Source organism: Canis lupus, chromosome 6 (genome assembly GCF_048164855.1).
Source record: "Canis lupus baileyi chromosome 6, mCanLup2.hap1, whole genome shotgun sequence".
Taxonomy (NCBI): Eukaryota; Metazoa; Chordata; class Mammalia; order Carnivora; family Canidae; genus Canis; species Canis lupus.
This window is the reverse complement of record NC_132843.1, coordinates 18,304,543-18,331,957: the sequence shown is the minus strand read 5'-3', so window position 1 is coordinate 18,331,957 and position 27,415 is coordinate 18,304,543. Positions and strand designations below refer to the sequence as shown.

General features: G+C 40.4%; 1 long non-coding RNA gene across 4 annotated transcripts in view; it reads left to right on the top strand.

Annotated features, from left to right (window-relative positions):
* Positions 1–27,415, top strand: part of LOC140635079 (uncharacterized) — a 74,990-nt gene that overhangs the window by 15,215 nt on the left and 32,360 nt on the right. For 3 of the 4 annotated variants that reach the window (XR_012032429.1, XR_012032427.1, XR_012032428.1), the window contains exon 4: positions 15,958–16,145. This is a non-coding gene — a long non-coding RNA (uncharacterized lncRNA). Of the gene's footprint in view, positions 1–9,856; positions 10,020–15,957; positions 16,146–27,415 lie in introns of all 4 variants that reach the window. The other variant, XR_012032430.1, reaches the window with a different exon arrangement.

The following is a 27,415-nucleotide window of genomic DNA, read 5'->3' as shown; positions in this document are numbered from 1 at the left end:
AGCTGAGTAACTCTTATGACACCTTTCCAGGAGATAATGTGAGAACCTCTCTCTGCGTGATCCCAAACATTTCAGTCACATTTATGTCCTGACAATGTATAAAATGTCTACTCATTAAAGAATGCAGCCTGTAAATCCACTTGGTTCATGGAAGTTATAAGTCACAATAAACTAGAAAATGATGGGGCTACTGCCAAGAATCCCTGCATGTTGTGGAATCTCATCCTCCTTCAGAACCCCTTAAACTAACATACAGAGAGAAAGAGGGTGTTGGTGTAAATCCGTATATTAAATACCAGTCGTGCTAAGTTTTCTCTTTGTCATGATAAAAACAAATATAAATAAAAGTTCAATGCTTTCTGCCCATTTCTCAAGATAGTCTTGCAGATCCCTGGGATACAGACAGCCTGGACTGTGGGGGCTCTGGACTCTGCAGGGTGCTGAGACACAGTGATTAGTCAACAGTTGTCAGTGACCTCTATTATCTTTCTAATATATCCCAATCTTTATCCTTAAGAAGTGTTCTTAATCCTTCTGAGGTGGTTTCACAATCCAAGTATCTCATGGAAGGTGCCTACTCTACCTTCAAGCAAAGCTCATGCCTGTGACTTTGCACACGTCTTTCAGAAGGTCTACACCTGAGCCAAAGAAGGACTTAGGACCTAATAAACTTGGTAAAACATGTGCAAGATTCAACCACTTGGGGGTTTTAGTATTGCTGGATATTAAACCCCTTGTAGAATTGTTTGTCAGAAGCCTCCCATCCTCCCTATTATATATTTATCTAGATAGATTCATGAGTCTAAATGAAGGGATTCCCACCTTCTCCTCCTGCTCCTGTCTGTTCCTGCACAGAAACAGACAGACAGACACCACTGTCACTTTGTATTCACTGGAGGAAAGCATTAGCTAGGTAATGTTTATTTTGAAATAAATGATGGTCTTCCTGCTTGTTGGCAGAAGTGTCATCAGGTTTTCCTAGCCTAACAGACATCAACTGACCAGGTTTTGCTTAATTAACTTAAATGTGAAGTTTAAGTTTACTCTTTGAGTAAAGGAGCACAAGTATATATATACATACATACATACATAAATTATACACATATATGATATTTATTATATAACACATAATATAATATGTATGTATATGATATATGTGATATGATTATATATATGTATATCTGTGATATGTATAAAGTTTTGGATGAAAACTTTTTCATGCAATATTGAAATAAAAACACTGTAAGAATTTTAAGTAGCAAAGTAAAGTTTCAGAGGCTATCAAAAAGATGACATCTGAAAAATCTTCCTAAATCTTGAAAGTCTTTTTTTTTTTTTTTTTGCCTCATTGTTTCTCTAGAATAATTTCTTGCTCAGGGTGCCTGGGTGGTTCAGTCAGCTAAGTGTCGACTCCTGATTTCGGTTCAGGTCATGAGCTCAGGGTTGTGGAATCAAGCCCCACATCTGGCTATTGGCTCAGTGTGGAGCCTGCTTGTCCCTCTCCCTCTGCTCCTCCACCAGCTCATGTGTTCTCTCTCTGTCTCTCAAGTAAATAAATAAAATCTCTCTTTTTTTTTAAAGAATAATTTTTTGCTCAATGGCACTTACTTTAAAATAGGGATGGGTATCATAATTAGGTTTTACTGTTTCCTGGGGCCAGTGCGTGTGTGTGTGTGTGTGTGTGTATGTGTTTGTGTATGTGTGTGTGTGTACACGTGTATGCATGCACTGGTTGCTGAAAAAGATGTTAGTTTTTCTATGTCTACAAAATCGTAAAATGCCTCTTGTATTCCCACCTTGTAATGTCCCCTGACCTTTCTGCTTCTCATATAGAATGCCAGATATAGGTCATCAAAAGACTCCCTAAAAAAGAAATTAATGATAATTTTCCAATGCGTCTCAACACCAAATCCCAATGCTACACTGTGCATTTTTTAATGGAAGGGCATGCGAGCCCGTCTTATACCAATACGTGTGTAAGAGGGTTAATTGGTTTTTAAATACTATTGCTTTCCTCTTTACCTTTCCAAACGCAGGATTCCTGTCCATCAGACAACCATCTTTTGGGGGGTAGATTGTAACATTTACTGGAGGAATGTAAAGGTAAAAGTATAGGCAGTATTTTGCTTTTGAAATTCAAAGTAAGTCAGAGGAAAGCCTCACAAGTCAGGCTGTTGTCTTGAGAGCAGATTTTCTAAATTCCCTTATCTCCCAGTGTCAGGTGAGCCTACTCTGTGGCTCTACAGTAGTAAGAAAACAGAACGTAGGAAAAGTCAAAGTAAAAGCCCACCGTTTTTCCAGCTCAGGGCATTGTAGAAAGTGGGGGATGGCAGGCAAAGAGGAGGGAGTAAGGGCTCAGCCTCCTCAACACGGTATCTTCCCCATGAACATAAGAGTTGTAGGGTGAGCTCATCTTTGCAACCCCGCTCTCAGCGGAATGAGATGTCACTGCCACCAACTGTGGAGCTGTGGAAGCTGATGATGTGTGCCGATGCCTCTTGGAATCATAAGCATTCAGAAAATGCTTCCGCAAGCCATAGTAATTACTGATTTTGGAGATAGAGGATTGATTTGGAGGTAGAAAAACTGAGACTCTCATTATTACATAACTGCAACCAAAATTATGTCGATTTTGATTCTGTTGATAAAGACTGACTCACCGAGGTATCTTTTGCTTGATATCCAATGGCTCGAGTTTAAGTTCTACTTCTATTTTGGAGTCATTGTGGAAGCTGGGATTGGTAAAATGAGCTGGTAAAAAATGTCCAGTAGCACTTCCTCCCTCTCGCATTGATGATTTTAGCGATGATTGGAGTCACGTCTGAGCGTGTGTCATGGACTGCCACGCGAGAGAGTGGGGTTGGACCACACAGTCGAGGGCAAGGAGCTAAAGAGAGCCAAAAACAGGAGTGACTGGACAGCCATTGAGTCTGGTCCCCATGCCTTCTGTCACCGTCACTATTAAGATTCTGAAGCCCTCAACGTTTTAGCATTAATTATTCATCAGAATTAGACATAGCCATGAAGTCGTTTTAATGAGCTTTAATGGCAAATAGCCAAAACATCAGGCCTCTCCCCTTGCATGTTACCTGAGGGGATTCTCTCCAGATCCTTCCTGTCCTCATCTGTAATAAAAATACTATTAACCCTTACTGCCCCTGGCAGGGCTGGTCAGTGGCCTGTGGATACCATAAATGCTTCCTGAAGAGCTGAAGTGGGGGTAAAGTCGAGATCATAAGAAACTGGAGAGATGCGAAAGGAGGAATCAGGCTTGCAGAGAGTGCCGGCTCTCTGGTCAGAGGCGGAGCTGTTTCCATCTGTTCTTGGTTACGAAGGAACATCATGAAATGAAAGACTGTATGTGAAGCCCCGGAAACACAGCAAAGGTGATGTTGCATTAGGGTTTCCTCCCTAAAACTCTCAAGAGGCAAAATTTCCCTCGTAAAGACCTCTGTTGTCTAATATTTCTGTGTATAACTCAGCACAGAATTTTCAGGAACACATGAACTAATGCAGCCTCTAAATGCTTCCTAAATGAATAAAAATAAAATAGAGGTGCCTTTGTGGGAAGCTATAGAATTCCATCAGTAATTAATATATGTTCCACTTTTTTACAGCCCCACCATCCCTCCACCAGATTCCAGGCTATCAATTATCATTGAAAACACATGGACAGGATGTATCTACTCTATTCATCCTTTGTCTAGGTCCCTCCCTAGTAAAAATGTAGAAGGTGGCAAAGTACATTAACTTCTGTGGGCTTGTCAGGACTCTTTATAGTACATTTCCTACAAAGCACTATTCGGTCCCCCAAAGTTTAAAAGAATCTGAATGCTTCTCCAAATACTCAGATTACTCTCTGAAAATGACTTAGGCTCCTGAGAGAAGTAGAGAGCCCATTTGATGGTATTTGGCCCAACTGAGTAATAGGAAGAGCTTAACAGAAACAGATACGGGGGTGAGAGGCCGAAGGTTCTGGAAGCTCTCTTTGCTCTCTTGGTTTGACTGTAACACTGGCAGAGAATAAGTTGCCAGAAGTCGCTGCTATAACTCTGTGGACAGAAATGAGGGAGATAACAATTTTAAAATGACTCTTGCTTTCCCGGGGCCAGCATAGCAGGCACAAATATAAGTTTGAGGGCTAGGCGGAGTGCTAAAGAGATAGACACTCTTCCAGTTGCCAGATGTCTGGCTATATAACTTTTTGGCACTTTATGCAACATGGAGGCAGATCTATGGATTGGATCTATAAACATTACAGTTACCATCTGACAACTGTTCAGTGGCCTCCATCCAGTTTCTAGTGGACAGGTGTTTGAATTACAAAAAAAAACAAAAAAACAAAAAACAAAAAAAAACACCCTCACAATTGGAGCTACTAATTGATATGCTCGTTGGAAGGCCCAGAAACAAGGCCAAAAATTGAACAGGCATGAAGGCAGAAATGCTTCCCCTTCCTGGTGGTCCCTCTTGTCTAACTTGGAGGCATTTGGGAGGAGTTTTGCCTGGCTGCGGTGGCGGTCTGTGATTAGATGGCACCGGTTCCCCTGCTTTGCATTTGAGGCATTTCCTGAGCCCTTGATTAACTTTTAAAAATATTAAAGATTGCAGGGCTCTGTTCACAGTTTCTGTGATGCCTGAATTTACTTGCAAACTTGACAATCATATGCAACTTAGGTGTTGTTTGCAGTTCTGAATAGAGACTTAATGGATCATTGTTGATGTTTCTCTAAGAATGTGGGCAGGAAAGGCAGACTAGACTCACCAGGTTCTGGGCGTTCCTGAGGACATCCATGCTGCCCCGCACCCCCGGACACAGGACGCTGGGCCTCACGGGCCCTAGGCAGGATCAGCGGGAAAGCTTGAATGAGCCATACATTTCCTGGTGTATGAGCACATTTTAATTTCTAAGACTCTGTGTTTGCCCTGAGAAGAGGTTCTGAGTAAATTGGGGGGGGGGGGGTGATTTATTTCATCCCAGAATCATCTGTGCTCCATCTACTAATAGTAAATGAAGAACAAAGAATCCTCCCCATTCTTTGAAATATGGGCCCTTTATTAAAAAAAGAAAAAAAAAGAAAAAGAAATATGGGCCCTAAAACAGCAAGTCTATTTTTAGTTATTTAATAAATTTCTTCCTTCACAATTTTTTAATTTCGTGTGCCTCTGAATCACAGTCAATAATGTATCTAATGCTGATAATAGCCCTGGCATAAAACACTTTTCACTTTGGTGGGGTTCCTATGAGGTCCAACTATTTCGAAGGTGGTATTAACGGTGACAAATGAGAGAGAAAGCTTTTCCTGTTAACTCCTTTCTTTTCTTCCGTTAAGAGTGAAGCTGTTTTTGTAGTGAAGTTTACATGAAGAGCTGTGTTGATTCAGATACTTTGGCTCTGGGAGCAGATACAATGTTAAATGTAGGATAGTCTGAAAAAATGGAGTAAGTCATCCTCAGCTCTCCCAAATGCAAAAACTTGGCACATAGCGCTTTTATGTATGTATGCATGCATGTATATATGTATTTTGGAAACTAGTAATTTAAATTTCTGATAATAACGATGTTTGCTCTGAAGAGAAATTGCATCAGAGGGACACCTGAATGGCTCAGCAGTTAAGCTATGCTTTCAGCTCAGGGCGAGACCCTGGAGTTCAGGGATTGAGTCCCACATCAGCCTCCCTGAGGGGAGCCTGCTTCTCCTTCTGCCTATGTCTCTGCTTCTCTCTGTGTGTGTCTCTTATGAATTAATAAATAAAATCTTAAAAAAAAAAAAAGAAATTGCATCAGAGAACTATGTCTGAGTGATGTGGTAACATTTCTGAGTGCCTGCGTGTCACTTCACCTAAAAATATTTTAGCATATATCTCTGAAAAATGGATTCATTTTCAAAAACACACACAAAACTGAAAATTAACAATTAGCCCCTAATATTACTAATTTTCAGTCAGTGCTCGCATTTCCCCAACTATGTTGTAAAATTTTTTTCTTACATTTTGCTTTGAATTGGGGTCCAAATAAGGCCCACATGTTGGAATTGCTTGTCTCTTCTAAGTCTATACATTCTTTTTCTATCTTTCCCTCTTCCTTCTTAATGGCTTTTGTTGTTGCAGAAAGAAGGATCTTGCCTAAAGAGTTGCCTACAGTCTAGATTTTGCTCATGTCATTTAAAGTGAATTTCTTGTAAGTTGGTAGTTACACGTGAGGCTTGGTCGGATACAAATTTGACTTCTGTTGGCAATGGGTGGTGCTGTATACCTCCATTAAATGGGCCAGGATATCTGGTGGTCTTTCTTGGTGCTGTTAGCAACCACCAATGACATCCACCTAGCACCATTAGGATCTACTTCATTCACTTCATCATGGGCTGCAAAATGGTGCTATCATGCTATCCTACTATATCATTGCTTCTTCATTGAGTTGATAGAAGATTTCCGTAAAGAGGAACTTCCTGTGATCAACTACCAGGGAATGCTGAAGTACAGCTCATGCAGAACAGACAGAATTCCCTGCTTGCTTCTTTCCCATTCTTTCCCAGTTTTCAAAATAAGGAGCTCATTCCCTAGAATCCTACAAAGATAGTCAATGAGCTTTTTCCTAATTATCATTATGTAATCATGGACTTAAACATATACAATTTCCTTATTACCTTTACTGCTGATCAAATTGTCCCATCTTTGGCCGATGACCACCTCTTCAAATGGGCTTCATAGTGTTCTTAATACCTCCCTATCATCTTTGATAGCTGCCTTCGATAGGAGGATAGCATCCTTTTGTACATTTCCTACCCAGACTTGGGATCAGCCATTTCTCCCTAAAGTCCTGATTCCTTTAGTGATTGAAAGGCTTTTAGAGACGCTGATGTTAGGCACTAGAGTTGCTCTTTGTTCTAGGTTCATTTTTAGTTTCTGTTCTTTCAGTGGACAAAACTAGAATACATAATTTTTTTTCTATTACATTTTCTATTATGCACTTTTCATAATAGAAAATTCAAAATAGGGCAGCCTGGGTGACTCAGCGGTTTGCCTTCGGCCCAGGGTGATCCTGGGGACCCGGGATTAAGTCCCACATCGGGATTTGCATGGAGCCTGCTTCTCCCTCTGCCTGTGTCTCTGCCTCTCTCTCTCTCTCTCTCTCTCTCTCTCTCTGTGTCTCTCATGAATAAATAAATAAAATCTTTAAAAATAAATAATAATAAAAATTTAAAAAGAAAATTCAAAATAACACAAGCAGAGAAAATAATATAATGAACTTCTTACCGACATCTCCCCCAGTTTCAATAGTTATCAACTCTCACACACAAACATATGCATACAATACACACACCTATGTGTACACACTCAAATCCATATAGATACTAATACTTGTACATAAGATACATCACATCAAATTAATACTATAATACTCCAATTCAACCACGGGACCATATGATTTTTGCTTTACCTGAAAATTACAATTGTCAGCTTCTTAATCCCAACAGTCTCAGGATAGCAAAACCAGCATTACCACCAACACTTTTCTCTGTGTTGGTGGGGGAGGCAGTTCTTCTGTCCTTAGGGTGTATCCCAATGAAGATAAACGATTAACTATACTTAAACATCACCTGGTTACTTCTGTGTATGTTTATGCCATCAACTGGATATACATTTATCTAGGTTCACTGGTTTCATTTTTCTTTCACTTTTTTGTTTTTTCTTTCAAATTTTATTTTGTTATCTAAAATATTTACATGATTCCAAAATCAAGTCCATAAGATACATTCAAAGAACCCTATTACCATCTCTAGGCTTTTTCCATGCCATTCACTCACTCTCCATAGATAATTAATTTATTTTGTGATTTAAGATTATAGTGTTTAAAGAGAATATATAGGCAGACAGGCACAAAATCTGCCTTTCGTAGGGAAAAGATGGTGAACTCTACCTACTTCTCTTTACCCTGTGTTTTTCACTCAACATCACATCATGGAGGTAACTCCGTGGTGGGATTTGAATATATACTTCTATTCCTTTTTACACCTGCATAATCCTTCATTGAGTAGATGTTCCATAGTTCATAGTTCAAACAATCCCCTGTAACTGCATTTGAATTGCTCCCAGGTTTTGTTCTTACTAACAACACTGCAATTGCTAGCTTTGTGACTATATTTTAATATTTTTGCCCATATATCTTTAAGATAGATTCTTGGAAGTAAGATTGCTGGGTCAAAGGATAAAGGCATATAAAATTTTCGTAGATATTTCCAAATTCCCCTCCACAGGAGTCATACCATTTTTCATTCCTTTTAGCAATATATGAGCATGCTTGTTTCCCCACAGCCTTGCCAACAGAGTTGGTTGTCTAACTGCTGGACTTTTGCCAATCTGATAGGAAAGAAATAGCATCTCAATGTAGTTTTATTGTGCATTTATTTTATCATTAGTAAAATTGAGTCCATTTTCCCACATTTAAGAGCCACTTGTGTTTCATTTTCTGTATACTGTTTGCTCATATCTCTAGCACACTTTATGGTTGCTGCCTTTTTTGCTCTATTTTTAGAAGTTCTTTGTAGATTAGAGATATTGATAGAAATAATATTTTATCTGTAAATAAGCAAAATATTTTTTAAAGATTTTATTTATTCATGAGAGACACACAGAGAGAGAGGCAGAGACATAGGCAGAGGGAGAAGCAGACTCCATTTATGCAGTGAGCCCTATATGGGACTTGATTCCACGACCCCGGGAATGCGTCCTGGGCCGAAGGCAGGTGCTAAACCGCTGAGCCACTCCGGCGTCCCTGCAAAATATTTTTTAATGTCATTTGCCTTTCCCTCAATATATTATGTGTCTATGTATTCATGTGCAAATATTTTATTTTATATATCCAAATACACCATTTTTTTCCCTTATTGGTTCTAGATTATGAATCTCAGGAAGGCTTTCTTTACTCCCAGGTTATAACGGAGTTCACTTGTGTTTTCTTTTTTGTGCTCTGTGATTTGATTACTTGGCATTTAAGTCTCTATTCATTTGGAATGTATCCTGGCATATGCTGTGAGGAATGGATCTAATTTCATCTTTTTCCATATGGCTATCCAGTTATCCCATTATTGCTTCTTAAATAGTCCACCTTTTCCCCTATGATTTGAAATGCTATCCTTATTATACTAAATTATATGTACTTACCATATTTATTTGCTATAAATTTCACATGTGAGTGAATTTGTTACCAGATTTTTCCATCTTGTCCCATTGCCATTGCCAATATCAAAATGGTTTAATTATGGAGGTCTTACTCTACATATTAATATCTGATATGCCTAACTCCTCCCTCATATTCTTTTTTTTTTCATGGTATTCCTGGTTATTCTTGCCTGTTTGTTCTACCAAGTGGACTTTATCTATACTGAGAAAAAGATTGATGGTGTTCTCTTCGTTAATAATTTAAATTTATTTATTAGGGAGAACTGACAATTTTATGATGTTGGGTCTTCTTATTCAAGTACATGATATGTCTTTTCATTTGCTTAAATTTTTTTGTCTCTTTTGGAAGTGTAATATAATTTTATGATATGGATTTTGGACATTTCTTGCTAGTTTTTCACCTAAGTTATTTATTTTCATTTTTCCCATTGTAAATGGGCTATTCTCTTTCATCATGCTTTTTGTTCATGTATATATCTACATATCTATATCTATATAGGCTATTGGCTTTTTATGATAAATGTATGACCTACTGAAATTATAATTTTATAACCTAAGTCCTTGTATTGTTTGTAGTAGTGTTTCATTGATTCTTTTCCATTTTTATTACAATATATAATCTATTATTTGCAAACAAACATAATTTTACCTCTTTTTCTTTATTTTTCTGAAAGATTTTACTTATTTATTTGACAAAGAGAAAGCACAAGTAGGAGGAGCAAGAGACGGAGAAGCAGATTCACTGCTGAGCAGGGAGCCCAATGCAGGACTCTATCCCCGGACCCTAGGATCATGACCTGAGCCAAAGGCAGACACTTAACCAAATGAGCCACCCAGGTACCCTACCTCTTTCTTTTTCAACTCTTATGCTTCCTATCGGTTTGTCTTGTCCAATTGCAGTGGCTAATCCCTCCAACACAAAAACATTTACTCTTTGGCCCTAAGCAGAAGAACCTTGTTGACACCTATTGTGAATTATATAATTTCTTGAACAAAAAAATCAAAGAGTTTATTCGCTAGTGCATTTTATTCTTAAATATCCCTTTCCATCATTTGTTTCCTGAATATAAAGTTCAGTTCTTATTTGCCTTCTTCCTCTCGTGCCCATAACTAGTGTGTCAACTGCTTGAGGACTGAAATCTCTTCTCACTCAACTTTTTTATCCTCTCAGAAGCATGTCCACATGAGGAGTTCGAATATGTTGGATTAAACTGACTTGGATTTTCATAAACCTATTCTGTTGAATATATTATAGAGTTATTTTTTTTTCTGTATCCACAGAAATTTCTCATTTTCCCTTTTTCTCACTCACCATTTGTTATTGCTTTCCCTGGAGCAGAAAGACTCTCTCCTGTTGACCTCACATGAAACTCATCCCTGTTGCTGCCACTGCCACCTCTTATTGATTAAGTGCTTATGTCTCTAACGCCTTGTACAATCCCCTGCTCCCACCCATTCCTCCTTTCCTCACACTTCTAATTATTTTACTCCCACCTGCAGACTCAGTGGCTTTAGAGCCTCCCTTAATCCTTTTTTTAAAAGGATGTGGGTTATGAATTATAAACACAGAAAAATGTAAATATAAAATGAATATCTTCTTCATTTTTAATTACGGAGAGATACAGTTTTATAATAAATGATTTTCTAGGTCAAAGGAAAAGTATATATATTTTGTGTGCTTGAACACTATAAAAATTACTAATAACATTTCAAGTGTATTAATATTTAAACAAATTACCCAATGCTTCTTGTTAGAGTACAGGACTCTGCTGTTGTGTCATTCACAGTTTTGTAATTTGGTGAATTTCTTTAATCAGTTATGAATTATAGGAGAATTTAAGTTGCAGTTTGAGGCCAAGGAGTGTTTTCTAGTAGTGACTGTTACTTCAGAAAGCAGGCATGATCCCAACAAGGGTACTTCTTACAGCAGTCAGAGCACCCAAATCACCCTGCATTTCTTCTTTGCAGAAGATACACTTGTGTTCACTGCCTGTCCTCTGCCCAGAGAGACCCCCTGACTTCTTGGGCTTTCTCTCAGGAGCTGGGTGGGGCTGGTTTGTGATGCCAATAGCTACAGCCCAATGACTTCCAGCTAAAATCCTGGCTTGATTTAATACATGGTAATGAGCATACTCATCTCCTGAGGCTGTTTGGAGGTTTACTTTGTTTCTTGCTCAAGAACACTGACAAAAAAAAAAAAAAGACTAAAAATAAATAAATAGATAGATAGATAGATAGATAGATAGATAAAAGAACACTGACTACCAGGACTGGCTCACAGTGAGTAGTGAGTAAACGTTAGCCCTACTCCCGACTCGGTCCTCCGCCTCCCAATCTGCCCTGCATGTTGGTGAATTTCCCATCTCTTCTATAAATTCAACAGGATATACTGCTATTTACCCCCAACTACCTACCCCCCACCCCCACCAAAGGCAGAAAAGCCAACTCCTTGGGAAGCCTTTGGCACTGTCAATCAAAGTGTTGCTCACCTGATATTGCTCATGTGGATCTATGAACCATTTGCTGGAGTAATTTGGTGCTGTGCCTTCTGAGAGGCCAAACGACCGAGAGCTAGGGAAGCCTTGGAGATCATCGAATGTAACCCTCTCATTTTTCACACGCGGCCCAGAGAGGCCACATGGATTGCCCAAGGTCACAGAGTTAATTATGGCAGAGCAGGGGCTGCTTTCGAGGTTTCCGCCTTCCCAGTGCAAGGCTATTCCACTACACACCGCTGTCGTTTTACTCCTGATTTAGCAGTTCTCCCTCTGGGTGATAGAAGCCTGGAAGCAAATGTCTAAATGTGGCATATTATCTAAAATTAAATTTGCACAATCGCAGCCCATTCAATTCAAGAAGCTCTGAACTTTAATACACTTGAGTCATACTTTTGCAGACAGAATTTTGGTCAAAGTGAATTCTTAGTTCTGAAGACAAGCTTAGGATCTAGATGTGGCTTAGGATCTCCTTTTCAAAAAGAAACCATTGAAACAAGCACCACTCTGATACTGGCCAATCAAATTTGAGCGCATCAGTTCCTTCAATGGAAGCTCTTGCCTTTTTGGTAAAAAACAAGCTAGGCCCACAGTTCCACTGATGGTGGTACAAACATGTATTATACTTTGGGGCTCTGTCATTCTTTGGTGACAGTGTATAGAATATATATTAGTCAGTTACGAAATTTTTGAATTAGATATCGGGTCTTCCTCCAAACCTTACACTGGCTTTTTCAGGAGTGAAGACAGTTAGCTACTGTATTTAAAAATTCTTTGATGCTATTATATGACATTTACAAAGAGGTCAGTAGATAATGCTTATTTTTTTATCTTCATATGTTTTTCTTGTGTTCTTTCACTGATTTCAGTTTTAAAATACTTATTTTCAAAAGATATTTAGGATCTTGGCAGGGGAGGTGGTTCTCTAAAGTACTCTCAAGTCATACCTAGTGTTTTAATTTGGGGATGAATAATTTAAATTGTTTTTGTTTTTAATAAACCAACAAGTGCCTTGTGAAGTTTCAAATGGAGATGAAATAGGCAAAAAAATGTATTTCTGACAATTACTTTAAAAAGTAAGTTGAGGAGGATCCCTGGATGGCTCAGCGGTTTAGCGCTGCCTTCAGCCCTAAGTGTGATCCTGGAGTTCCAGGATTGAGTCCCACGTCGGGCTCCCTGCCTGGAGCCTGCTTCTCCCTCTGCCTGTGTCTCTGCCTCTCTCTCTCTCTCTCTCTCTGTCTCTCATGAATAAATCAGTAAAATCTTAAGAAGAAATTAAATTTAAAAAATAAAAAGTAAGTTGAATCTGACAAATCCAATTTTCCAGGAAGTATTATGAAAATTTGTGGACTAGATTTCATAGATTATGTTTTGAAAAAGAAAATTTAAATTAATATCTTTTATTACATTTTTAAATTTGAAAGAAAAGTAGTGGGGGGGGGGAGAAAACTCAATAAACAAAAGTAGATTTAAAAAAAAGTTAGCTTCAATAGAGAACAGTGTCTGTATAGTTAGCCTTAAAGAAGTTCTCCTTGGAGAACACAAGTGTTTGCACACATCAAATGTACATAGCAAGCACTAAGAAGATATCCCAGACCCAGATCAAACTTTAATTTTTTTTATTAGAAAAGCAAGAATATAGACCAATTGCAGGCAAATGGACCCAGCTGCAGATTCAAGTTAATCTCTGTAACTGGTAACTTCACATTGGTTTAACTGAAGTGTAATTCACTTTAGAGAACAGTCTCAGCCACTGACAACCACATGGAACAATGTTTAGAGCAGGGCTTGCAAGTGTGTCAAATGTGGTGAGCCAAGTTCCCCTTCCCTGCTCTGGTAGCTTGCTGTGTGTATTCTTGTGGCTGAGCCATGGCTCTTCCCAAGGAAGCAATACCAAGGTCACAAAGAGGGCAGGAATCATAGTTGACACAATGTACAGACACTTATTTTGTAGAGTTCCCAATTATCTCCTGTGCTTAGTTCAAATATCTTATTTGTCTCTTGGACACTATTTGTGCTATCTGGAATTGATCCTACATTTGACCTAAATAGCATCCTTTCAATGGCATCTACAAGCTATTCACATGAAAATGTGGAAGAGTGAAGAAGGCTGGGAAATCTAAGAGAGTCAGAAACTATGACTGAAGACACTTTGAGTGTGGGACTCACCTGGAGAGACATAGAAAACCAGAGATCATGTTCTTGGCACAAAGAAAAGGTGCCCTGAGAAGTGGGGAGAAATCACACAAAGAAAGATAATAGAGCCCTAAAGCCAGCCTGGAGACTGAAGAGTTGCTTTGCCCAGTCTCTCTAAAGGTGCTTGGGGCAAGCAGCTCTGAATGCCACTATAGGACAGCGACATTGACTCTATCCAGCTTTTAGAACATGCTCACCTCCTATTTTTGTCACTCCAGCCGAAATGTGTCAATTGGTGTTTCACAGTAGTGTTCCTGCAAGAGCAGTTCAGGGATCACCTGCATTAATAACAACAGAAACAGTTAAAATGAGGATGCCTGAGTCATCTCCACATCTCTTGTATCACAGTGTCCAGAGATGGGCCATAGAATTGGCATTTTAATCAGCTTTCCTAAATATGCATTTAGAGTATGAGAACCATCGGAGCTGTTCATTTGATGTGTCATATGATCGCTTCTCTTTACCAGATCAACTAAGATTTACATAGTAGTTCTATCTTATAAAGTATGTTTACATATATCATCTCACTTTTATCCTCACAACAGTCCTATAGGATCCTGATTTTACAAATAGGTGAATCATGGCTCAAAACTTCTAAGTGTTTCTATCAACTGCCCACCTATAAAGAGTGACCCTGGAACACGATACAGGGCCTGTGAATTTCAAATTTGATGCCATTTCTGTCAGAGTGCGCTCACTCCCTCATTCCACTCATCTTGAGATTAGGTAAAGAAAGTGTCACCAGGTGAATGTGTATGCTCTGGTCCAGGCCTCGGGGCTGGAGTTTACCATAACTGCAGGCCAAGGATGCAGGAGAAAATAAACAGCCTCAGGAGCACGGGTCTTGAAAGTTCAAACCTATAAACCTTAAAGGGATGGGAAATATGAGTCCTAAGAGGCTTACAGTGGTTCTTTGTTCCATCGAAGCAAATTACACAGTGATATCACGAATTGATGCAAATTCAGTCATCTGTCAACCTTTCAGGGGCCGCTACTCAATTACAGGAACTACCTTTTACTTTTTTTTTTTTTTAATCCTTTTTCTCTTTTGTTTCCGTTGTCCTCCTTTGGGCCACTTTGTGGCTTATTTATACTTCCATCCCTCTGGCGCTAAGAAAAGGGGGAGAGAGGAAATAAAACTGAGTGAATATTGGTGCCTGTTAGCAGGTTGGTGGAAAAGCAGTTGCAACTATCACTTTATATTAGGTTTCAGAATTATTTGTGTGTTCCAATTACCCATGTTGTCTACATCCCCTATTATCCTAGGTAAGTATTACATTACGGTATCGACACAGCTTCTCAGCAAGTGTATCACTACTTGCTCAGTGCAATTGGCTGCAACAATTCATGACTTTTTTAGACAAACACAGCATGAATGATCTCAAATCAACTCTCAGTTATTCAAGGGTTAATGATCCAATGTGTGAGTTTTACAAGCACTTTGCTTCTTCCCCATCTCCCTCCTGTTCTCTAGCTTTAGGTCATTTGGTTGCTTATTAGCATCTCCACCAGAGAATATATAAGTTAAACTCAAACTAATCTTTTTCACTATGATAGTGGCTTTTGATGTAAGCTGTAATGAGAGAAGGAGGTCAAACAATAAAATATTTTTTTCTGTGTGTTTTTTTTTATTAAATTTCCAATCTTACCCCTTTCCTTCATTAACACAGAAAAACTAGAGTTAGCTTTAGCCTTCTTATGGAATTATGGTATTCAAGTCTCATCATTGCCAAAAAAGGTTTCATTGAGCTGCTAAGAAAATGGGACAAAAATGCTCCAGTGCTTTGAAAAAGTGTACAATACAAATTTCACTGATAGACCAAAGGGTTGAGAAAAACAACTCTAAATCGTCCAATAACCTGTCCAAGCAATTTAGCGTGGTGTGAAAGTCAGGAATTAGCACCTCAAATGGATGAATTCGAGTTTCATCTTTTCTCCCTTTTTCTGTTCACCCTCTGCCGGAGGTGCTAATGAACAGTGAAGTGGTCAAAAGGTAGGCAGTAGCAGGAAAGAGAAAAAAGCCTGGTGATTACCCCCCAAACATGAAAGATAGCCAAATGTACTCTTCTTTCTCTTTTTTTCAGGCTTCCAAGAAACTTCCCTTCCTCCTGGTGTAGCTGGAAGCTCTCTGCCTGACTCATCCTCTCACCAGTATGCTGGGGCCACCTAGAGCAAGGGCAACAACCTCTTGCTGTCCCCTATGTGTCTTTACAGGCCAAAGGCAAGTGCGTAACCCCTTCTGAGGGAGACCTCTGGACCTGAGCATTCTCAAGTATGTAGAACTTGATGTAGCATCTTATTCAGCCAGGACCCTATATTATGTTGTAGGAATGTATAAATCAGCATGGATTTAGCTGCCAGGCATCAGGAATGTGTTTTCTAGCTGGGGTACTTGGGTGGAAATCTCTCCATCTCTCTTTTTTTTAAAAGATTTTATCATTTATTCATGAGACAGAGAGAGAGAGAGACAAAGAGACAGAGACACAGGCAGAGGGAGAAGCAGGCTCCATGCAGGGAGCCCGATGTGGGACTCTATCCCCGGAACTCCAGGATCACACCTTGGGCTGAAGGTGGCACTAAACCACTGAGCCACCCAAGGATCCTCCCACCTTATTAATAAGAAATTCTACCATTACTTTCAAAAAGATTAAATGAGAGATATGTTAGAAAAATAAAATTATATCACTACATGACCTATTATTAATTTCAAACTAGCCTGTGTTCACACTTGTCTAGGGGAAAAATATATTTCTGTAAGATGATGAACTTTATTTTCATAAGATTTTAGGGATGTGTGTGTGTGTGTAAAATTCTTTCTCGTTTCACCAACAATGTATCTGTTTGCCTCATCTTATTAATCTATCAAATGGGGTAATAATGACTGACAAACTTGAAAGTTCCTTGACCAGTAACATAAACATGATAATACAGAAAGTTTCATGTCTTGGGGAATACTTGAGAGTGAGTAATAATCAAAGCATTCAGCCCAGTATAAGAAAAATAATATTGCATAAACCTCGCACTGCATGCTTTTATTAAATCTAGACTTCATGTCTCTCCGTGGCAAGTGGATCCCCAAAGCCCAGGCAGCAAAAAATGTTAGTGCCTCCTCTGAAAATAAAGTTAACAATATCTAACAAACATATGAATTATCCATTGTTAAAGTTTTACAGAACAATTTCATTGTGGTGGCGGGGGGAGTCTATTTTCCTTAAGATGTGCTATCCATCTACCTCAGGCCCAGAAATTACATCCTAAATAATTAAAATAACAATGCACCTGCACTGAGACTCCAGCAAAACGGTCTTAATAGTGGGGATCTGGACAGTCCATGGAAGGGACGGATGGCAGCCAAGGATAGAATTAACCTTCCTTTCACATAGCAGACTGTTGGGTTTAGAATCATTTTCTTTATGGCTTTTCCTAATGGTCCTGGAGGAAAAAAGTCCACTCCTGTCCCAAAATATTCATCCGGATACCATGTGAAATAAGATAAGGTGGTGATAAGACTGCCTGACCTCTGTGCTAACTCCTAGCACTTAAAATTCTGTTCTTGTAACAGGAATTCTGATTTACTCTTCACATCACAGATGCAAACGCATCAGATATTAAACGAGTGAGGATTACCCTGATGCCCTGCTTTGCAGGCTTCCTTTGAAGGCTCCAGGGGATATAAGGCATTTAGCTGTTTCCTTTCTTTCCCTCTGGAGGCATCTGGCTAAGTCAGGTGGAGCACATTCCACTCTCCCATTTATTACACGCTCCCTTCCTGCACTGGCTTTTCCCCCTTCCCACTACTCTGTCTTTCTTGGCCTTTGCCAAACATCTTTATTCAGAACCAAATGCTAGGTTGGTTTCTGGAATTTCCATCAGGATAAAGAAGAGAAGGAGCAGACTCATGTCAGGGACACTCCCTGAAAACCTGGAAGTCTCTGATTGCACACGCACACACACACACACACACACACGTGGATGTAGCTGTCGGTGGCCACCTCTCACTGCATACTCCTGCTTTATACATCCAATGCTGATAAAGGCCTTATTTAGCTTGAGGAGTGCAATTTGTTTAGCTGTCCCTCCAAAATAAGTCACATTTACCTCTCTCCAGAAGACAGGCCACTTGTTTTCCAAGGATGTCATAAAGAGGAAAATAGAACTTGGTTAATAGGTAGCAAGATACCTGCTATTCTTGTAAGTTCAGATCATCCACATAACTCTCAGGTGGACCCACCAAGCAGAACCCCAGGCAAATGCATAAACATTCTCTTTAGGATGTTGTTTTCTTTCTGCCAGTCAGCTAGGTAGATTCACAGCCAACCTGTGATAATGGTGTAAGGAGCATATTTTCTCTGTGGGTTGAGGGGAACGACTAGATCCAGCGAGGCAAGATCAGATGGCTGAGGGTCAAGTGCTTCCAGGATGGACCTGCCATGATACACATCTGGAGGCTCTCTGTTGACTTCTGCAATCTGTGTTCTACTTAGCATCCTACTCCCATTTCCGCCCACCTGTCTGCTTTCTGCCCAAGTCCGCTTCGGTAACCCTGGTGACCAGGAGGGGTTGGGAAGGATGAGAGCTCTCTGCAGAGCCCAGAGCCCAGCGGCAGGTCCTCTTCCTGCGAACAGAAGCAGCAGGAGCTCCGTGAGAGCATAGGTGGCTGTTGGGAAATATGATTTTTTTTCTCTTCTCTCTATGCAGGATTTTCTTCCTGTTAACATGCTTCTCGAGGGCAAGGAGAAGTTCTTAGGAGGAGTTCCAGTCCCCAGCCCTTGCCGTGAAAAATTACATACATTTTTCTCCACTGATTTATTTATCTCTGGTGATTTATTGGGATTATTTTGGCCTCTGTCATAATCTTTTTAGAAAACAAATGCCCAAGATTCAAAAATATCAAAAAAAGCAAAAAGGATATTTAATGAAAAGGACCCTGGCCCCAGTTCCCCTGCCCAGAAACAAGTAAGATTACCAATTGTTTATCCTTCCAGAAATAGTCTTTGTGAGTACATCTCTGTATCTAAGATATTGTGTGTGTGTGTCTAAATTTATAAGCCTTTCCTTAGGTCAGGCTGCTGGAGTGGTTGGGGGAGTGGGGAGGCGGAGGGTCCAGCCCCTTATTATGGTTTTTAATGTGGCTAGTAGGACAGCCCAGTGGGCAGGGGCTGCCGGCAGATGCCCTGAGCCCACACCCTTATAGGGTAAACACTGTTTTTGTTGTTTTTATTTAAAAAACACAACAAAACTCTTTGTGTGTGTGTGTGTGTTTACATATACATTTTTTGAGTAACAAAAGGGAATGCCTGCATATACACTACTCATCTTACTTTTTTCCACATAACAAAATAACTTTAAGTTCATTTGATATCAGTATATTTAGAAATACCACATATGATGAACACATTGCCATTATGGTTTTTCAAATGACAAGAATAGGAAGGAAGGAAGGAAGGAAGGAAGGAAGGAAGGAAGGAAGGAAGGAAAGAAGGAAGGAAGGAAGGAAGGAGAAGAAAGACAAATGAAGGAGGGAAAAATGAGCACCCCAACTATTTATGGTTGCTATTTGTCAAAGCATCTTTCTTTGTGAAGGAGCATCTATCATTTCTCTTGTGGACAGAGGGCAGTAACAGTGGGTTTGTCTTTGTTGTTGCTGTAAAACCTAAATTTATGGTTTCCAAACCCAGTTTCATCTGTTACTTTCTGTATTAAGGACGCACTAGGTCCGAGGCATCCTCCAGCATCCTTTCGAAGGAGAGATGGAACCTCTTCTCCCTGCTTCACTAAGCAAGAAGGCCACGGGCTAGAACAAGTCGCGGCTGTGACTGCTTTTGCAACCCTGCATCGTGGCCTCTGTCTGGGTGAAGGGGGCAGTACTCAGCTAAGGACGGAGGAGCAGGTGCATGTTGTTTCCCTCCCATCCCCAGTCATGAAAATAAACGTTCCATCTGTCTTTCTCACAGAGACTCATGGGAAACAAGAGTGCACGGCACAAAGTGTAGCATGTCCTGATTTCCCTGCCTGTGAACATCACCACAAGGGGAAGAAAAGAGAGTGCAACCCGCCTCTGGTCTGAAGATGCACATGGAGCAGGGCAAAGAGATGCAGGCCACCGGGGCCCAGCTCTCCATGTGGCATCCGAACCATAGGACGTGTGCAGATACCGAGTGCTAGAGCTAAGAGTTTCAGGGTCCCAGACATTTCCCCAAGGACTCTATGTGATCTGGCATGTGGCCTCAGTGGCTCTCCATCCTGGGGCCCTGACTGTTGGAGCTCTTTTGCTCTGCATTGGGCATTTTCTCTACTGCGTTGAGCTTTTCTCTGCTGAATGCTCTAAGCCAACCAACCACCAGGTATCAAAAGATGACCAGCAAGTAGTCAGGACTCGGGGAAGGAAATGGGATCAGAACCCCATCTCCATCATCTGTTGAACCTCAGTGCCTCAGTCTACTCCTCTATAAACTTCGGATTAATCTTACAGGGTTGTTATGAGGATGCAACAAAGTGCCAGGGAGAGCTGGCTAGCACTTAACGAGTATGCTATTAAGTAATCTCAGGCCTGTAAGGGAGGTAACTATAAACTGTTGTGGTTTGACCAAAGTAAATATTCTAAACGCACTTGCCAGTGCTTCCAGAACATTGCTGTGCATTCTAGGCTTGACTCACAAGGCCACGTGGGCCTGGCTGGCAACGTCACTATGGAGTGTACCGTCGTAAGTCAGCAGAGAGGCCTCAGGCTCAGGATGGCATTGGCTCTTTCTCCTGCCACTAGTCTGGCACCTGGGAAAAGAGGCTGTTCTTTCTCAACTCGGTTTCCTCATGTGAAAACTAGAGACAGGAGCAATCACTGCTTTGTAGCAATTACTGCTTTACAGTCTTGGGAGTGCTGAATGAGGTAACGTGTTTGAAAGCAATATTTCTTGAATAGCATGCAGTAAGTGTGCGATGAAACGGTCGGTTTCATGCAGCCATTGGCCCATAGAATTTCTGAACCTGAAAGATTCTTGGGGATTATTTGGTAAACAGCCCCCTTCATCTTGTAGATGAGAAAACACGTCGTAGAAATTCAGCATCTCACATTGAGATTCAGCAAATGTTCGACGGCCGGTGAGCTACAGAATCAGATCTGAGACCCAGGGGCTCTGCGGGCTCTCTTACCCTCTGCGGTTTTTTCTCGTGGCACAAAGTATTTGTTCTGTGCTGGGCAAGGAACTCAGGCCTTCAAATTTGTTTGAAACCTTGGGCAACCAATAGATTGCTTGAAAAGTTGTAAGACTCAAGGTCAAGCACTGAATTCTGTTTGCCATCTCAAGGTCTTGGCTGATTTTTTTTTTCTTTTAAGATTTTATTTATTTATTCATGAGAGACATACAGAGAGAAAGGCAGAGAGAGAGAAGCAGACTCCCCATAGGGAACCCGATGCCGGACTCAATCCCAGGACCCCGGGATCCTGACCTGAGCTGAAGGCAGATGCTCAGCCGCTGAGCCACTCAGGCACCCCTGATTTTTTTAAGCCCCCTTTCTTTTCGACTGCAAGTTCTTAACAGCCTCTCTACCCCTTTCTTGCCCCAGAAAGCCCATACGCCCTCCCTCTTCACTGCCCTTACTTTATTTAACTACAGTCTGTAGCGAAAACCCTCTTCTCTCAAGTGAAATGAAGCAGCTGGCACCTTTAGGGCTCTCATATTATCATTATTATCATTTAACATTTATAAGTGCGCACAGTATGCTAGACACTCTAACATACAGTGGTGAGGAACTTGCCATCTAAATTAGACACAGATAGATCCACATAAAAGAGAAAAAGAGAGGCAGGGGGTGAGTGGGAAGTGGATGAGGCAAGGGAAAAAGTCAGGGTCGCTGCCACAACACTTCAAACTCTTGCTGAGCCAATGGCTGTGGAAGACTTAGGAAGACATATCCAATTTTTAGCAAAGTGATATAAAATTGCCCCGAAAGGGATTGTGTGAAACACCAGGGTTTGTTTTTTTTTTTGTTTTTTTTTTTTTCATTTCTGCCAGAGAATTTCGGGAAAGCACCTTCTTGCGAAGAGAACTGTGAGTTGTTCTAAATCTGCTCTGTCTCTGCCGCCTCTTTGCATCGGCTCTCCCCTCTCCCTGCACGGCCCCCTCCCCATGCACTTTTGGTTTGAACTCAGAGCACAGCAGGGAGGCAAGGGAATGAAGTGTGGGGCAGCCGGCATGTCTAATTCCATGACAGACATGTGGTGAATCTAAAGGCCACCCCTGGAAGCATCTTTGATCTCTGGAGCCCACTCTGCATTCTATTTCCCCTCCAGGGGTCAGTGCCCTAGGACTCCCCAGCCTCCCGAAAATCCCCGCCCCCACAGGTAAGCAGCCTGTTTTATAAGTCCAGTGTTGCCCACCCCCTACCCCCAGGAGAATTTGTTCTCAAAACTTGTGACTCTTCCTCCTGTTAATTATTTTTACCGTATGCATTTACTCCTTAGAACTTGAGGGGGAACATGACACTAGCTATAGCTGCAGGGAAATAATTAAGCATTAAGTAGTTTCATCATAATTGGAACAGAATCAATAACTGAACAGTCTAATGAAATAAGGCAGAGAATATTTTTTTTTAAGATTTATCTTACAACTAGAAATTTGTACCTCTTAATCCCCTTCACGTATTTTGTTTAGCCCCTCCTCCCCCCATGTGCCCTGCTCCTCTGGAAAAAAAATATTTTAAGTGACAACTCTTCTGATAGCCTCTTGTTCATAAAAGTTGTCCATGGGTCACAAAGAGGGCCCTCCCAGGGGACAAGAGGAGCCCAGCCAAGGGCCCAGAGTACTTGCATTCTTAGCTCTCATGGGCTACTTGGTTTTCTCTCTTTAATGAACAGCAAATAAAAATCAAGAGTCCCTTTAATAGGAGCTAAGATACAAAACCAGCAAAAGTGTATCCATATCCTTAAAGGAGCTCAAAGCAAACCTAAAGCGTCTTCTACTTGAAAAAATAAGTAGTAGTCCCTTCTCAGGGCTAAAGTGAGCAGCAAAAATAACAAATGGTGCAGGGGGCCAGGGGCCAGAGAGAAGAGCATCCTGCTGGGGCATCTGCACCTGGCGTTCACCTAGCTCCAGAGAAGTGGGAAAAGCACTGCCGTTTAAGCAAGAGGATAGCTCTTCTCACTTTACTCCTTCTCTGCTAGGTACATTATCTCAATTCATTATCTCGATGAATTATCTCAATTCATTCCTCTTCTGTATTCTAGGACCTCCAATGGTTTGATATGGCACATTCCCTGGATTTTTTTTTTAACTAAATTGAACCCTACATGAGCAGTCCCTGAAAACCAGGTACGGGCTGACCCAGGAGTTCAGGTCCACCAAGAAGGTGACATCAAGATGGGATGAGATCAGCAGATGCACCTGCAGAGGCTGGCAGAGTTTGCAGGGCAGCAACTGTGCAGCTCTGATGTCTATGGAAGGAAAGGTGGAAGGAAGGAGTAGAAGGAGGGTTCCAACTGAGAGGAGTTTTAAGCAGGGTTCAGCTGGGTTCCTGAGGAGTCCTTGAGCCAGCATTGCTCAGGGGAGGAGAGGAGCATTTGGCCAGAACGGGCCTGCTGGAGCTCCCTGGCCATCACTGCCTGGGCGCAGCCGGTCAGAGGTGTGCAGACACGGTGGCGGATCCAGAAGGGGAACTGCTCTGGCCATCGGGCGCTTATGCTACGGTCGGTGGGAGCTCTGAGTTGCACATGTTGGTCACAACTGCCTTACTTAACTTCGTTCCAGAAAGCCAGTCAAGAGAGAGCAGGACAGAGCAGTCTTGACCTGCAAGCCAAGTGCAGCTTTTAGCATAGTTTTATAGCAACAGCTTCCATTTATGCGTGTGTCAGCAGCTGGATATAGTTTCCATGTTAGACATCCTGTACGTCCAATGAGGCTGCTATTATTAACCTATTTTACAGACCGAAGATTAAGTCTTAGAACAATTAATGGTCACACAACAATTGTTGGTGGAGCCAGAAGTCAAACCTAACTCTCAATTCCAAAGCCACTATACTGAAATAACTTCTTGATTGGAGCGGTTTATAATGTACTTAATTCCTGCTTATTACTACAGTAGTGTTATTTTCATATAATGTTATGACTAGAGAAGAAACCCCTCCTAAAATCATGTAAGACTTTGCGCTCACCCAAGACATTTGCTTGGCAGCCCGCTCTGCTCATGCTCACCACGTCCCTCCATTTTTCTGAAGAACCAAAATAAAACCTTTGTCTATTTATTGAAGCTCTGCCTTAATAGACGGCAACTCTAACTGAATGTCATTCTCGGATATATGGAGACAGTTCCTAAAAATGCATACTCTAACCATGACCCAGCAGCAGAGACCTAAGCTCCTAGATACTTACTGTGCTAATAAACAAAAGCAGCAGAAAAAATTCTGCAAAGCTCCACAATGCTCATATTCACAAATGATATCAGATATGCCCACACATCTATGGCCTACATTAAAATCTCATTCTTATCAAAGAGCTAAAAGTCCAAATTGGTGCTGTTCAAACTTGACTAAAAAGATATTAAAACAACAAGCCTGTAAAAACCAAGTTAGCCTCATTACAAAGAAGAAAGTACAACCAAATCTGAATATTAACATGTAGAGATCTGTCATAGCTGATGGAGAATATGGCTTGATACTACGCAGTTTCCCTTGAAAAGCCTAAAAGGACGCTGTCAAGTTTGACAGGCCTAAAACGCAGCACCCACACACACCCCTGCATGCAAATATTACATTTTCTATTTTAAAAAATGGCCTCCTGATAGATTTTTCACTCTCTGTCTTTAGAAATAATCTCAAGTCAAAAAAGAAAGGGGAAAAAAAAAGAAAGCTTTTCAGCTTTAATTTCCTGCTAGTTTGTGAGAATAGATTTGGCAAGAAGAATGGCACCCATAATCACAACAAACCCAAGGAACTTGTTTGTTTTTTTTCCCACATCCAGCTAAGGACAGGGATCTTAATGCTGCTATCACTTTCATTTTAGAAGGCTCCTAGATTTTCACTATCAAGGGAATGTTCTCAAATAAAAAAAAATTAATGTATATAAACAAATTGATTTGCAACTAGTCACTCTCTAGCCATATCTTTTCAGAAAAGCATCTCATTTCTTTATGTAGCAATTGTAACGTGTGAGAAGACCCATTCTGAAAGGCCACCAAAAGCATCCTAGCCTAAGCCTGTCCTACTCATACTCCAACACAATAAGGGACAAAACACTAGAAATGACAGTCTGACACTAAATAGCTAATATTTTAGTCCTTAATTTCTCTTATGAAGAGGGCAAAAGAAAAGGATCCATATCATATCAAAAAGCTCCCATATAATGTGGTTTAAATAAAAAGAACCAATGCATTAGTCCTCCTATTTTTCAATTCTACCTCCCTGTGTATATGACCAACTAATCTCCATAAAACATTGCTCTGATCATTCAGCCCTCCTGAGTACATGGATTGGCTGCCTATCTGGGATATGCCCCGGGAAGGAGCATCATGTTAGTGGGAGTCACTCAGTTGCTCAAAAGTGTCTGTGTTTATTCAATGGTTATAGAATAAAGCTTAAAATCTACCTCAGTATGTAAGTTTCCCTATAATCTGTCCTCCACCTACCTTTGCAGCCTTTTCTCTCATTCCTTACCTCGTAGGACTGTGCTATCTCATAGATGGCAAAAATTTATAGATGGCTATTAAGCAACTGAAGTGTGGCTGTTCCAAGTTGACATGTGCAAAATCTATATGCCAGATTTTGAAGGCTTAGCACTAAAGAAGTCTGTAAAATAGTTCAACATTTTTAAATTGGCTACACATTGAAATGATGATGTTTTGGATACACTGGGCTACAGAAAATGAGTTATAAATTTAATTTCAAGTGTTTCTTTTCAACACAACTAGGAGCAAATTCAAATTTGACATGGCTTTGGTTGTATTTCTATTGTTACTGTTAAACTTTGCACTTTGTCCCCACACTGCCCATACCATGCTTTCCACCTATTACAGTTATCTTTGCAATCTTTTTCTCATTTAGATGCTATCCATCCTTCAAATATCTGGTCAAATCTTAACTTCTCTCAGTGAGTCTCCATAACATTCTCTTTGGAAAACTGACTCTGTACAACTCTTACAGCATTTATCACCTTGTATTTGTTTTACACTATTTGTGTATATGTTGTAATACTCTTCAACCCATATCCCCAGCTGCTATACTGCATCTCCTAGAGGCAACTACTATGTCTGAATCATGATATCCATGATTGTTATGATTGTTGTTTTCCATAATATGTTGCACAATATCATGCACAAGGAAGATAGTAAATATTTCTTAGGGGAATGATAAATGGATGGATGGATAAACGCATGAATGAAAAAATGGATGGATGAATTAAGATGGTGCTTTATGGGCAAAAGAACAGATACACAGATGCAAGGCACTCTAGGTGGCTCAGCCAGTTGAATGGACCAACTCTTGGTTTTGGCTCAGGTTATGATGTCACGGTTGTGAGATCTAGCCCCACTTTGGGCTCTGCGCTCAGCATAGTCTGCTTGAGATTCTTTCTTTCCCTCTTCCTCTGCCCCTCCCACCGCTCGCATGCTCTCTCATTCTGTCTCTCTGAAGCTCTCTAAAATAAATAAATAAATAAATAAATAAATAAATAAATAAATAAATAAAATCTTTTTTTTTTTTAAAGAATAGATACACAGATCAATGAAACAGGATAAATAGCCCATAAATAAACCATACAAATATAGTCGACTGGTTTTTTGTGGGTACACAGCTTCAGTTTTGCAACATGGAAGTTCTAGAATGGGATGGTGGTAATGTTTGCAAAACAATGTGAATGTACTTAATGCCACTGAACTATAAACTTGTAAATGGTTAGGATAGTAAGTTTTATGCTATGTATACTTTACCACTATTAAAAATAATTTAAAGTTACACAGTACATGATTCCATTTATATGAAGTTCTTGGAAAGGCAAAGCTATAGAGATGGTTAACAGATCAGTGGTTGCTAGGGGTCCCAGAGAGGTGATGTTGGGAGGCTACAGTTGTAAAGGTGAAGTCTGGTGGATTCTTTAACCATTAAAACACTTGTGTATGACACAGTAATAGTGGATATATGACACTATGCATCTGTCAAAACACTCAGAACCTTAAAACATAAAGAGTGAACTTTCATGTATATAAATTTAAAAAAATCATTTAGAAGGCTGGGGGATCCCAGAATAGAATGCAGACTGTGATAGGAGAATCCAACTGTATTACAAATGTATAAAACAACCTCAATGAAAGAGGTGGGGGGGGGAAGTTATCGACCTAGGTAGCTTTGGGAACAAGTGGAGTCTGTAAGACTAAAGGTGGAAGGAGTTGGACTTAGCACTGTACTCCAGCTGATAAAATCATCTCATATGAGGATATGGATTAATAATTCTGATGCCATTATACATATACACTGAAAATGAACAATTAAATAAATGGACAATCATTGGTAGGATTCAGTCTTTTCATTGTTGGAGTGGGAATATGCTGATAAGCAAA